This window comes from Camelina sativa, chromosome 19 (genome assembly GCF_000633955.1).
Source record: "Camelina sativa cultivar DH55 chromosome 19, Cs, whole genome shotgun sequence".
In the NCBI taxonomy this organism is placed as follows: Eukaryota; Viridiplantae; Streptophyta; class Magnoliopsida; order Brassicales; family Brassicaceae; genus Camelina; species Camelina sativa.
The window spans coordinates 9,683,475-9,697,317 of NC_025703.1; the positions used below are offsets into that span (position 1 = coordinate 9,683,475).

The 13,843-nt window shown below is 39.5% G+C and overlaps 1 long non-coding RNA gene across 2 annotated transcripts; it reads right to left on the minus strand.

Annotated features, from left to right (window-relative positions):
• On the minus strand, positions 2,491-3,875 carry LOC104765767. 2 transcript variants are annotated; one of them, XR_763917.2, is made up of 4 exons: positions 3,684-3,875; positions 3,546-3,588; positions 3,100-3,216; positions 2,491-2,982 (listed from the first exon to the last, which is right to left on the minus strand). It is a non-coding gene; the product is annotated as an uncharacterized LOC104765767 (long non-coding RNA). The 2 variants fall into 2 exon arrangements; XR_763916.2 differs by having other exon boundaries at positions 3,546-3,875.

A 13,843-nucleotide genomic window follows, 5' to 3' on the forward strand; every position in this document is an offset into this window, starting at 1 on the left:
TACAATAATTACTTATAGGGGCAGAACACCTCCCATTATAAATAAATAATAGTGTTTTGAACAAGCACTGAAAAATATATATATATTTTTTAACGAGGCAACATACCGCTCAGTAGAATAACATATAGAGTATAATAACATATATATTGTAAATATATAATTATAACCCACCGTAAAGTGATCGTGCTGATAACATGTTATAAAAAATGTTTGATTTTGTAGTGAATAAAAATATAAATAATAGTGAAGTGACCTTAGTGCAGTGGCAGGAGGTAAGTCCATTTGTACAATGCACCATCACACCATGGATCGAGTCCCGCTTTCTACGAATGTAGGAGTTTGGCTACTGGGCCGGCCAGTCGTGGCCCAATGGTTGACCAAAAAAAAATATAAATAATAGTGAGAAATTGATACCCGTAGAAAGATCAGGATACTGAATAAAAGAGAGACAGAGAGATAGAATTCTAACTTCTTTATAATTGAATTACAAAGTCTGACTTCCTTATCCTAGCATCTTTTGCCAGACCTTCAGCTACAACGTTTATGGAACGTGGGATCTTTACAAAAGTTATAGTCTCTTATGAAAGGGCAATGTTCTCAATGTCCTTCAAGTGGGTTGCTAATAAAGACTGATCGCTTTGCTGAAGTTTATGTCCGCCAGTGGAGATATGAGATATTTTTTTATATAAGGTTTCCGCGTCTCCACAAAACATAACATTGTTATAACCTAGCCTGCTCACATGAAAAACCGCCAACTTTAAAGCTTCAACTTCTACTTTAAGAGGTGTACTCATAGGACTGATGGATGCCATGCCTCGAAATATAAATTGTGTGTTCCTGTTGTACAAAACCCAACCAATCCCTGCACAATCATTTGGAACTCCATGACCCATAAACAAAGCAGCAGTAATCTTTGGCTTTTTGTATAATGGAACTGATGGATGTAGTTGCTGCCAAAGACTGATGCTCCTTTTGTCCAAGAGATTGTTGCTTATGTGGAACTTCTTTGCTAGCTTCAAAGCTTTCTTTTCATTGCTGAAAAATAAAACACAGTCTCTCCTACTTTCTTTGTGTTAAGATCAAAGCTTATGTTTTGACTATGTAACAAAATACAAATTTTAAAGTAACCAATAGACAACATACATAATCTCATTACAAAATTCTAACATCTACCGGTCTAGATGGCTTTATCAAAACAAAGTGAGAATTACCTTTTGAAGCTTTCTTTTATTTTCAAGTGGTCAGATTAGTGGGATATATATATATGATCGTCAAATTAGCCTTGTGTAAAATGTTTGTATGGTAACTTGGATGCGGAATACGTGTGTTACTATGCATCTAATTAACATGCATATGATTTCATAATAACTTGGTATAAACCAAAAACCAAAGAAAAAGAAAAAGTTCAAGATCATCTCCATCAGTTATCTTTGGGTGATATCTACAGATTATTTTATAATTAATTTTAATAATATTTAATAATAATTGTCTTTAAATTTTCAAAATATTGTCTTAAACCTCTATTTGGAGACATTTTATTCCTTTTAAAATACTATTCATTAAATAACATCAAAATTGATTATAAAAAAAAACTTAGACCCTCAACAAAAAAAATGACCAATGAAGATGATAACGCCTAATTGGTTATTGTAAAGACATTTTAACGCGGTCAATCATTAGAGCATTACCATCGGTAATACTCTGAATAAGAGCTTTCAAATTATATTTTAATATCATAATAATATTTAATTTATTTTTTGTTTGTTTTTAAAAAATCAACCAATGAAATGAAGACATAAAATATAAAGAAAGTCTCAGAATATCTACAAAAATCTCGGCGAGACCCAAGGTCTCTCTCCAACTTTTTATTATTCATTTTTGTTTTTTATTGTATTGATACTCACTAATATATGACCAATGACCATGCTCTTGTTATTCTCTCTCTAGCTTAGATAAAAATAAGTATAATATATTGGTAATGGATATGATGACTGGTTAGTGATCTCCAACTACGACTATTTTGGTAGCTAGCAATCGATTAAAACAGTTTGTTTTAGCAGTCCATTATGGACGAATAAGTAATTTTTGTTTTTTTTTTTGCCATAAACGAAAGAATAACATTTTTTAATGTTTCCATCCCATATATATTTGTTGAATCTCTTAATATATTTTAATAATTAATTTTATTTTTATTTTATGATGAGTGTCTTTAGTTTAGATGAAAATGTCTTTAAGTAGACATTTAAGACATTTAAAAAGATGTTTACCTCTTTTAAAGACACTCGGTTAATACTCACGCTACGCTGCGGATTGATTTCGGAAATTTTTCATTTTATATTTGTTTTATCTCAAAAAACATAATTTAATTAAAATTGTTTGTTCTTGTAGATAAATAAGCAAATATAAAAATTATATTATAGCTTGAAGATGTTTTTGTTTCTCTTTAATTACGTTACGAAAATAAAGTGAAATATATAAATAGAAAAAGATGGACCAGGCTTTGTTATGGAATTTTTTGAATGAATATGGTAAACAGTTCATAAAAACTTGTAATTGTAGGTGAATATGGACCACTCTTAGTTACTTATAACTCTAAATTATAGAATACATGGTGTTATAGTAATTTTTATTTTTGACTTTTCGTTACCACGGTTAGTTGCCTTTCCTCTTATTGTCTCTTTTCTTTTGTCCTCTACTCTCTTTGTCTCCTCCAATTTCTCCTCAGATCTTGGTCTTACCGTAATTGGTAATCTTCTTATCTCTGTCGTTAGTTCTTCAAGAACAAGAATGTAGCAAATGCATATCAAGAACACTACCCTTGAAATACCCTACAATTGATTTGAGGACTCTCTCCTCTAGCTTATGTTTCCCCTCTGCGGGTTTCTTCGTACTTCCACTACCAATTTGTTCTCCAAATTTGCTAAGATTCATATTCAGTTCACACATCTTCTCTTTCTTTCTGTTTCTTCATCTTTTCCATGTCTATAGTTTTGTTTTATTAGAATCAGAGAGCAAGAAGAGGGCATCTATTAGTTGATAGAAGTGAAAACAGCAGGACATTGATACGTGAACTGAAACATAAACAAAAAAAATACTTACCGTCCATCAAGAATTTTATGAAGCAATCTCAACTTAAAAGAACTACATGAAGAAGTGCCAAACCTCCGGTTGAAAGAAATCAATAACCAATCTATGTTCTTACTCTATCCTAGCCAACTGTAATAAAAAAAAAAAGGGGCCCCAACCTTAGAAATAATCACATATTAAAAATTTTGCACAAAAACTAAGAAAACAAATTATTCACCACAAGGCAAGTATCAAAAAATGATTCAATTTTTTTTAAAAAACATCAGATAAACCAAACAAACACTCCAATTACATAAACACTCAAAAGGCAATTTACTTTCTAGAGTTTGAAGGATTCATATAAGAAAATATATTAAGGAAGGGGTTACCTGGTATGGATCATAAAAGTAACAAAGCAAGTGATGTATTTTAACTGATACACATTTGAATAAGAAAACAGATGATAGAACTAAACCCACCATCTTTTTGAGCAATTCCCCATGCTTTGCCACGCCTACAATCCTGCATTTGAATCCATGCTTAAATAAAAGAAACCCCAATGATTTGGTGACATAAACATTTTGTCAATATAGGGAGAGTAAAATGGCCATGCCTACATATTTTTATTAAACTCGCCACCACCACGATCGGCGAGATACAAACCAAACTAATTCTATAACAACATGCATCATCAAACCCCATCAATCTGATTTCTTTTTTCGGTTTACCAAAAAATTCAAGATGGTGTGTCGGGTCCCCAATACTTGAGAGCAGCTAGATCGTATGTGCTGCTGCTTCTTCGCTGTTGATACTAAGATTTTTGTGTGTCTATTCTAGCAGGTTCAATTAACCTTATGTAGTTGTAATACTTAAGGTGTCAATCCAGTTGGGAAACTTTACTAACAATTAAGATGTAATCAAGAAGCCAATTCAATAAGAGTGTTTTTATCTAACAGTCCTAAAATGATCAGAAAGCAAAACGGAAATGTGTTGTAGAACTAGAAACGAGGATGTATGAAAAGAAGCGAAAATGAATGAAAACAAAAACGAGTCTAAGCATGAACTAAACAACAAGAATCAAAACTATCTCAAGAATACAATAAAAATCAGAAAGAAAGAAGTCCTAAGGATGGGGTAATTGATGTCGGTGGAGTATCCTAGTCTAAGGAGTGTTTAACATACCACAAGCAAAGTATCCCTAAACAATGAACATCACAACTTAGCTAATCCAATCTCTTGGCAAAAGCTACTCAGACTCAACCACTTCCATACCTAGCTCTCGCTAGAGAAACATGGTTGAGCTGGCATGACAAACAAGTTCATTCACGTCAACAAACATCCTAGACAACTAATCTCTTAGGCTAGGAACGTAAGTCTCTGGCACTAGTTGGTCAGACATTTCATCGAACACCTTTTGGGTGCGGAAATGTCTAAGACCTAGTTCCAATTGATCAGAGAGAAACTAGCATTTCTAACACTAGTCCAGAAGGGAATCATAAAAATCAAAGCTTAAACACTCTACATCCTAAGATCCTCCACCTAGTCTATCCCATCCCCAAGAACTCTAGCACTACTCAGATCCGGAAATCATCACCAAAGACACAAATCCAGAAAATATTGAACAAAGCATAATAAGATAGAAAAGAATTAGATGAACAAATTTGCAGAAGAAATCAAATGCAAAAACTAAACGGATTAAAAGATATCTGGATACAAAGTCTCAAACGTTTTAGGTGGCTAGGTAGAACCTTAAGAACAAAACGAGAATAAAAGATAAGATGTCTCAGTAAAAACTTAACAAAACGTATTTATAGTAAAATATAGAAATCCCTAAAACGTAAAACGACAATATAGAACGTCGGTTCGGAAACCCTTCTCGGACGCGTCTTCAGAACAAAGCCAGGATGTCGGTTTAAGAGCGTCGATCGAGTCGCATCGTGGGAGTGTCGATCGACTCGGAGTCCAGGAAGCTTGATCGAATGGTGGCTTGAGATCGTTGATCGAGTGGCAGCTTGAGAACATCGATCGGGTGGTAGCTTAAGACGTGTCGTCTGAGAGCTGCTGATTGAGTCGCGTCTTGAGGGTGCTCAGGATCCCCTCCGGGACGTCTTGGTCGAGTCGCTGCTAACATCCGATCGAGCGGGAGCTCTCCTTTGTGTGCAGGTCGAGTCGGAATTCAGATCGTATATGTGTACACTAAAACGTCGATAACACATGAACCACGACTCCGATTGGCTTGAAATAAACGGCATTGGAAATATGACTCAATTCTCTACAACTTTGATGAAAACGTCGAAAGCTGAATCCCAAATTAAAATCTTCACTCGACTCGATCAAAGACGTAGAAGGTTGGGTCGCTCGGTAGTGTGGATTCAGTCGCTGGACTACTTTCCTGCTCCTTGTTTGCTTTTGATTGTTTGGACATCTCCTAAAACACCTGAAACAACTCCAATATGCAAGATGCATGCAAGACCAATGCAAAGACTACCTAGATATGCATATAATGCAAAAGAGACCAAAAACAATGCAAAACAATGAGTTAAGAGAACATAATGAATGAGAAATGCATGATGAAAGAGTGTAAAATATACTCATATCAACTCCTCCAAACTTATTCTTTGATTGGCCTCAAGCAAACGATCAAGAACAAAGTAGGAAAGAGAGGTTTGAAGATGGGGTCTCAGAACCTAAAACATACTGAATAGAGTAGTTAGAATCAAGGTCCTTGTTTTTAGTTCTATGATGCATGGTGAAAGAACTCCATTTAAAAACTTTAGACAAGCTCATCACAACATGAAAAGATTCCAAACCTTAATCTACAAATGCTATCATTTCTATCATTCCCTTTAACATTCATTAACAAAGAACCATGAATCAAGCTATGCAATGTCATCAAACTCATTTCGCTGGGGTGAAAGGGTAGAGACAAAAATGGTCTCCTCTACAAGTGGTTTTAACAATATAGAACAGGTTCTCTTGCAAAAATGAGTTGAGCTTAAGAGAAGGCTAAAGGTTGAAACCAACTGATACATACAAGAGCAGTGTCCCGTCTACCCAAAGGTCCCAAGGAAACTTAGCTCTAACTTTCTAACCCAGAAGTTGGTCCTATCTCTACCCTTCATCGGTCTCTCTTTTTAAACCCATTCTCTCATTCTTTTTACTTAGCCTTAGGAGGAGGTTATTTCATATCAATCTAGCGGATGGGAAACTTTTTTATAACTATGGTTCTCTTTCTTTTCTTCTTAGAAGCTAGACTTCTTTAGCGTTTTGTTTGTCTAAATTTTTCTTTCTATGCACAGAACCAATAACATTTTTACATTGCACAACCCACATCCGTTACTAGACTTGTAAAACTTGAAAACACATTCCCCTCCTAGAGACTCTTTACCCTTTTTCTTTCTCTTTTACTTTTTCTCTTTTCAGCACAAATCCAATCCCAAAATCGAGTTCTCACCTAGTCCTACTAGTCTGGAAAATGAGAACTAGAACTACACAGGATCCTACTCTTGTCGGCTAAAACCTAACACTTTCTAACAAGCTCAACTCGGAAAAGGCCTCACACTTAAGAATACAATTGGCTTGAAAGAACGGTTGGTTAAGGGTGCGGGAAACTGTTCCAAAGATGGGAATCAGCTACTTGGATTAACAAGGATGGTAAAAAGGAGATAGATAATCCAAGTATGTATATAGTATCCATGAGTTCAACTTCAATGCATAACAGGATAATTGCAAGTCAGGATTAGGTTCATATAGATAGGGAATGATGTCAATTCAAAACATGCTTCAATCAAGATTAGAATGTAATTTCGAGAATTCAAAGCCTGGTTCAGTCTTACATTTCAAGTTCAATCAACATGCATCAAAGAACTAATAACAAGGGCCTTGATCCTATCCTATTGAATTCAGCATGCTAACAAGGTTACAATCATCATCAACCACTATGCTAAATGCAACAACCCTATATGAATAACACTAGACTCAATCCTAATATGCAAATGCAAACTACATGAACAATCTTTTTTTTTTATTGAAAATTTTCGAAAATTTTTCAAATTTTTATGGGTTTTCAATGCAAATAGATGAATGCATACTCAAACATGATATGATGCAAAAATTTGAAATAAGAATCACAGAAAACGTCATCAGATACATCATCTCAAACCCTCCCCCAAACTTAAATTACAGTCTCCTGTGTAAGAAAATTTGCAGAAGGATTTAAAAATCACATCACAAACAATGTATGAATGAAATGGTATATACAAAGGAAATGTAGGAGTACCTCAGTAGTAGAAGAAGGAGTTAGTGCTTGCCCAAGGAGGAGCGTGGTACTGACTTTGTCCTTCGCCTTGTTCAGGGTCCATAGGAGTGGCCTCAGCTGGTTGGTCGACTTGTTCATAATCACTTGCGTGTTCCGATGAACGTTCTGTTGTCCATCGCACTGCATGTTTTCGAGGCGAGAATCACCATGATCCGATAATAGCACAACATCCTCCGTATGCGGATGGTCACCTTGAGGCTCATTCTGCTGCTCAGTCGCTGGCCTGGTCTGGTATTCGATCGGAGACACGTTCTGCTGTTCAACCACTGGTTCAGGTAAGTGCTCAGAAGGACCGCCTTGGTGATGCTCAGCTGGATGACTTGATGAAGGTCCCTTCTTGGCTTTCTTCAACGACTTTCTCGCTCTCTCCCGGGGCTCATGAGAGGAATGTCATGGTCGAGCTGGAGAGGGTTGTTGCGTTCGTGGTGTGTAAGCAGACCGGCGTGCTGGAGATGGTTGTGCTCGGCGAGTTGGCTCAAGACGTGTAGACGAGCGTCCCTGTACTGGCATGACATCTTGGGAAGGCATTGGGATGACGGCAGTGGATGTCGAACAACTGAATTTACTCATGAAGTGCATAAAAGTTTTCTTGAAACTACTGAGTGTCTAGTCCCTCGCCTTGCCCCATTTCTGAACCTTGTTGAGACGTTCATGGGCCTCCCTAACACCCTTTACTAGTCTCGGTGCTGTGTACTCGTCAAAGTGATACCTCTCAAGGCGATAGTCTTCTGAATCCTCCTCCATCGGGTTGTCTTCTTCTACAGAGATCTCCATTCGCTGATCTTCTTCCTCAACGTACAAAACGCTTCTATCAGGGATAAACTCAATGTTCTCACCATTCAGGATCGTTGTTAGACTTGCACAAGGAAGAAGGATCCTTGCTTCTTCCACCTCTGGGTGAACGAATTTGTAGACAAATTTTCCATGCTTGTTTTCCCAGTCTTAAGTGTGAATCTGTTTCAGGTGGTACATATCCATCCAGTGCGGAGGAAACGATTCCGAAGGGAGATGGATGCCTTCTGCTGCTAATATCCATGTCACAACCCCTCCCATACACATAACTCCAGGTGAATGATTTTTGTTAAGTTTGACCACCCACGCCTTGTAAGTCTGCAGATGGTTCAACAAGAAGAAAGCGAACGATGTGTCTGATGCGTCACCTCTAAGCATAACACCCTCTATAGTCTTCTTTAGCGGGTCCTCGAGTGCCAAATCCAACATGTCAAGCTCTGCTTTGGTGACAAGGCCAGTGCTTTCCTTCGCGTAGAAAACGTTAGAAATAGCCCTGTGGAAGTATCTCAACACTGGACTCCTTATTAGCGTCCCTTTCGACCTTGAGGCATTGAAGCGCGCTCAGTGCTAATCGAAGCCCATAATGACGATGCCTCTTCCATGTCGATTTCCGCTGCAGTGCCAGTCCCACTAATGAATCCAAAAACTTCCTCAAGCTGCCTCACAATAAGGTTGTAAGTCCGACAATGTATCATAAACGTGAAATAGCCTAAACTGCCATCCGACTCCTTCTCAGGCGCATCTGCAAACAAGTGAACTTGCAAGGAGCTTAGAAGCTGTATGGTTTCCTCTCTGTAAGCGTTTTTCGGTGTGTTCATAAGTCTGTTGAGGCTGCATTCGCCGAAAAGATATTCAACATCTTCTACTATACCGAGGTGCTTCATGTTGCTGAAATAAATCATAGTACTCATGGGCAGATAGCTTCGACTTAGACTTCTTCTTGAAAGATTTCCTTGATGATGCATTCTCGCGAGCCTGCTCCATCTCATAATCGCTATCCTCATCCCTCTGTTGCACTGGTTTCTTGCCACGAGCTTTGTCTTTACTAGATCATTTTACTGCTCTGCGTGAGTCAGCGCCTTGCGTAGGCAGATTAGAAGTAACAACACGTCCAGGTACCTCACAACCATACTTCTCATACATCTCATCCCAAAAATTGTCAGACATTGTTAAGCTGAAACAATTTAAACTCAAAACCAAAGATAAGTAGGTTAGTGAGCGAATATCAATAACAATCAATTTGAAATGAGAGAGCTAAGGGATAAAATTGTTTAAGGTGCAGAGATGGTTGCGTTGAGCTGGAGTAGCGTTTGGGATGGTGGATCGAGTGAGATGACGACGAGAGCAACTCCACAGTGTCGGATCGAGTCGGATGCTTCGAGTCGCTCGGCGTTGAGCTGAGCTTCGAGTGATAGCGCCTTCGATCGAGTCAGAGCTTGTTTGCTCGCGTGAGAGAATCGACACGGCAGTGCTTCTAGGGATGTCGATTGAGTTGCGCAGGTCGAGTCGGATGCTGGTTTCAGGAGTAGCTATATGTCGTCGATCGAGTGGGAGTACGTAGGAGGCGGATCCAGTCAACGGCGAGATAAGACCAATCGAGTCACAAAGGCTTCACGATGGCGATGAGTAGCAACTGGTCAAGTCACGGCTGCGTAGGATGTCGGCAAGAACTTCACAAAGACACTGAGCAGAGCAACGTATGACGTGAACTTCTCCGTCGAGTGAGTAGAAGAACGACTGTTACTATGAGTGTTCGGTTTGGTCAGAGCTTGGTCGACTACGTCAACGGATCGAGTGGGAAATTCAACAGTAAGGTCTTCTCAACAACGAGGGGAACAGTCGGTCGAGCTAGATGTGAATCGCTACTCAAGTCGTTACGTCGCAGGACCAGCGACTGAGTTTCTGGGTCGAGTCGAGATGAGATGAAGCAGATTGGCGTCACAAGGGCTTCACGAGAGAGCTGAGCAGAGCAAGGTCATAGCTTCACGAGTGGTTTGAGCTGTATAATTAAAGTGAGTTGGTGGGAGTGAAGAGTGTGAAGGGGGGGGGGGGNNGGGGGGGGGGGGTAAATAATTAAAGAGAGAGTGTGGTAAGTGGATGATGTGGGATGATGTGGTAGGATGGGACACAAAGAGAGATTTGTGTTTGGTGAGGCGGAGCAAATGGAGATAGGGCTGAAATGATAGGGAGGGTAACCACGTGGGAAAGAAAGGAAAAGATTCCCTTTCTATACTTTACTCCTCTCATTTACTCTCTATCCTCTATCTCTTATGTAGAATTCATCATATACGGCTTGACTCTGAACGCACTCTTTCGACTGCTATTTTCCCCCTTTTTTTTTTCATACTTCCTTGTGCAAATTCCTGAACACCAGAAAACTAAAAACAAAAATCAGAAACACAAGGATCCTTAAAAATATATATATATATTTACACAGATACCTTTGGGACTTCCTCCCAAGTGAGCTTGTTTAAAGTCCTTAGCTTGACTTTTCAGCTTTTTATGCTTTTGGGGGATCGTAGAGGAGCACAGAAGACCCCTCTGGTCGGACTTGATCAGCTAAATATTTCTTGACTCTCTGACCATTTACAGTGAACTCGCTACCATGCTTGTTTAGAAGAGTGATGGCTCTGAATGGCAGAACTTCCTTGACGTCAAAAGGTCCAGACCACCTAGACTTAAGCTTTCCAGGAAATAACTTAAGTTTGGAGTTTAAAAGCAGAACCTGATCTCCAGCCTTGAGCTCCTTGACAATAATCTTTTTGTCATGAGAATTATTTGTCCTTTCCTTGTAGATCTTGGAATTCTCATAAGCATCAAGTCTGATTTCTTCCAATTCATGTAGGTCGAGAGTCCTCTTGGCCTGAGCTGTATCAATATCCAAGTTCAGAAACTTGATAGCCCAAAGCGCCTTGTATTCAACCTCCACAGGGAGGTGACATGTTTTACCATAGACCAACTGAAATGGTGTTCTTTCTATTGGCGTCTTGAACGCTGTTCTGTACGCCCAGAGAGTCTCGTCCAGCTTGACAGACCAATCTTTCTACGAAACCCCAACAATCCTTGACAAGATACCCTTGATCTGCTTATTCGAAACTTCAACCTGTCCGCTGGTCTGTGGGTGATATGCAGTAGAAACCTTGTGCTTGACCCCATACTTTCTCAGCATACTCTCAAACACCTTGTTGATGAAATGAGTTCCACCATTGCTGATCACTGCTCTAGGTATCCCATACCTTGGAAATATTATGCTCTTGAACAGCTTCAGAACAACCTTGTGATCATTGGTAGGACTGGCAATGGCTTCGACCCACTTAGAAACATAATCAACTGCCACAAGAATATAGACATTCCCATTAGATGGAGGGTTGAATGACCCCATGAAGTCTATCCCCAAAACATCAAATATCTCTACTTCCAGGATCGGATTCTGAGGCATCTCGTTCCTCCTTGTGATGTTGCCCATCCTCTGACAGGCATCACACTTGGCGATGAAACTGTGAGCGTCTTTAAACAAAGTTGGCCACCAGAGACCTGCTTGAACAGCATCTTCAATCCTCATCTATAGGAACAGCATCTTGAATCCTCATCCTTGACAAATGGTCCGCAACTCCATTTTCTATGCCTTTCTTGTCAACAATCTCCATGTCAAACTCCTGAAGAAGCAGAATCCATCTCAACAGTCTTGGTTTGGTATCCTTCTTCGAGTAGATGTGTCTCAGAGCAGTGTGATCGTTATACACTATGAATTTCGAACCCACAAGGTAACTCCTGAATTTTTTGAATGCAAACACAACTGCTAGGAGTTCCTTCTCTGTGGTTGCGTATCTTCCTTGAGTCTCGTCTAAGGTGTGACTGGCGTAGTAGATGACATGAAGCTTCTTGTCAATTCGCTGTCCCAGAACTGCTCCAACTACGAAGTCTGAAGCTTCACACATGATCTCAAAAGGGTGATCCCAATTTGGAGCTTGTACTATGGGTGTTGAAACCAACGCCTCCTTGATCTTGTTGAAGGCTTCTAGACATGCTGCATCGAATTCGAACTCAACCTCCTTGCACAAGAACCTTGTTAGTGGTCTTGCAATTTTTGAGAAGTCCTTGATGAATCTTCTGTAAAACCCAGCATGCCCTAAAAAGCTTCTGATGTCCTTTACTGTCTTAGGCGGTTGAAGCTGAACCATGACCTCGATCTTAGCTTTGTCAACCTCAATTCTTTTCTCAGAAATCTTGTGTCCCAGAACGATCCCTTCTTCAACCATGAAGTGATATTTTTCCCAGTTCAGCACCAAGTTCGTCTCCTCACATTGTGTCAATACCCTGCACATATTCAACAAACAGGAGGAGAAAGTGGAACCGTATACAGAGAAATCATCCATAAACAGTTCCACTGACTCCTCAATGAGATCCGAAAAAATTGATGTCATGCACCGTTGAAAGGTGGCAAGAGCATTGCACAAACCAAATGACATGCGTCTGTAGGCAAATGTGCCATAAGGACAAGTAAATGTTGTCTTTTTCTGATCATTTGGGTGGATATGGATTTGGAAGAATCCACTATACCCATCAAGAAAACAGTAGTAAGGATGACTAGCTAGTCTTTCTAACATCTGATCAATGAAAGACAGAGAAAAATGATCCTTCCTAGATACAACATTCAACTTCCTATAATCGATGCACATCCTATGTCCTGTGATGTTCCTAGTTGGGATTAACTCATTCTTTTCATTTTTGATCACGGTTATGCCTCCCTTCTTAGGTACACAGTGCACTGGAGATACCCAAGTACTATCTGAGATAGGATAGATAACTCCAGCATCAAGCAGTTTTAAGATTTCTTTCTTTACTACTTCCTTCAGGTTAGGATTCAATCTCCTTTGAGGTTCAATGCTAGCATAAGACTCATTTTCAAGATTGATCCTATATGTGCAAAGACTAGGTGAGATTCCCTTGATATCATCTAAGGAATAACCTATAGCCTTTCTATACTTCTTAAGCTCAGTTACCAGCAACCCCAATTCATCATCACTCAACCTAGCATTCACTATGACAGGATAAGTAGAATTGGTTCCTAGAAAAACGTATCTAAGCCCAGAAGGGAGAGTTTTGAGTTCTACCTTTGGAGCTTTCAATTCCGACCAGTCGTCAGCATGGGAGTTTGGAATGGTCACGGTCGAGTGGGAGGGGTGCTACTCGATCGAGCGGGACGTCGGTGTCTCGAGTCGGGTCATGACGTCGGCCGAGTCAGAGATATCATGTTGTGAACTCTCTGTCTCAACTGCACATACCTCCTCTGCGTCAGATAGCTGCTCGAATTCCTATGGTCCATCCGTTTCTCTGTGGGAGTCTAGCATATTCTTGTAACAAGTGGTCTCCTCATGCAGGAACCCTTCTTATCCATTCTTGGTCAAAGCAGTTTTGAGATGGTCATCTTCAGCTAGTTCCTCCAACAACTCATCAACCAACTTATCCATCTCTTCAATGTAGAAGATTTGTCCTCCTATTGTTGGCTTCTTCAAAGTATCCTTGATGTCAAACTTCATGATGAATTGTCGCCCAGATTAAGATCAATTTTGCCATTTCTGACATCAATGATGGCTCCAGCAGTCGCCATGAACGGTCTTCCTAAGATCAGAGGATCTTTTGGTTCTTCATCCATCTCCAGAACCA